Genomic DNA, 1,097 nt, shown 5'->3' with positions numbered 1-1,097 from the left:
AACTCTTTTTATTACAATTTTTTTTGAAAGTTCACTCTCACCTTATTCTATTTTTGGAAAAAAGAAAGAAAACCTTTCATGCCTCCTACTCCCTCCGCAAAGAAATATAAGAGTATTTAAATCACTACTTCGCTCTTATATTTCTTTACAGAGGGAGTACATAGTACTTCCTCTCAGTCCTATATAATACATATAACTGTGAGTGTGACCCGCACATTTGCGCGGCTACATTTATATATATTTTTCATGTGTTGCTTTTAAATTTGGCATGGTCTTCGAGACAAAAATTTAGTTGTTGTTGTCCGTATAAAGTTCCAAGCATAAAAAAAATTAGTAGCCATTGTTAGAAGATTTTGCGTGGATGTACTTTTCCATATATGTTTTTATGATTTATTATTGCTATAGGTAATTGGAGAGGGAAAACCAAAGTCTCATTGTTATGCCTTTTAAGACTCTTTTGATAATTTTGAGTGGTGATTTAAATTTAAATATTGATGTGTCATGCATATCTAAACACCTTGCCAGTCTAATATAACATATATGCATACCCTCTCTGTCCTTGAAAGAATGTACTTTCAACTTTGTTGGAGGGTCAAACTATATCAAAGTTTGACCGAGTTTGTGCGAAAATATGTCAATGCTTATGAAACCAAATAGGTATATGACGAAAATATATTTTATCATGAATCTAATGCTACTAATTTGATTGCATAAATGTTGGTCTATTATTGTATAAATACGGCCAAACATAAAAAAGTTTGACTTTTCAACAAAGTTAGAAGTACACTCTTTCAAGGACGGAGGAAGAACTCAATAGTGAATGACAAATCTTTCTCTACCGCATGACGAAGATTCAAATGACCCAACATCCCAGAAATAATCATAAGGAAAAATAAAATCAATTAAAAAGAAAAAATCACATATGAAAAAAAGGAAAAAAATAACAAATAATGGATAATGGGGTTTAAGGACAGACCTTGTGCTAGAAGCTTCCACACTAGGTGGGGTTTCGGGAAGAATTATACGAGCCATGCCTTATCCTAGCACAATGCAATGCATAGAGGCAGTGGCGGAGCTTCATGGGGGCCAACCTGGGC

The sequence above is a fragment of the Triticum dicoccoides genome, chromosome 7B, assembly GCF_002162155.2.
Source record: "Triticum dicoccoides isolate Atlit2015 ecotype Zavitan chromosome 7B, WEW_v2.0, whole genome shotgun sequence".
Lineage (NCBI taxonomy): Eukaryota > Viridiplantae > Streptophyta > Magnoliopsida > Poales > Poaceae > Triticum > Triticum dicoccoides.
Note: the sequence above shows the minus strand (reverse complement) of the source record.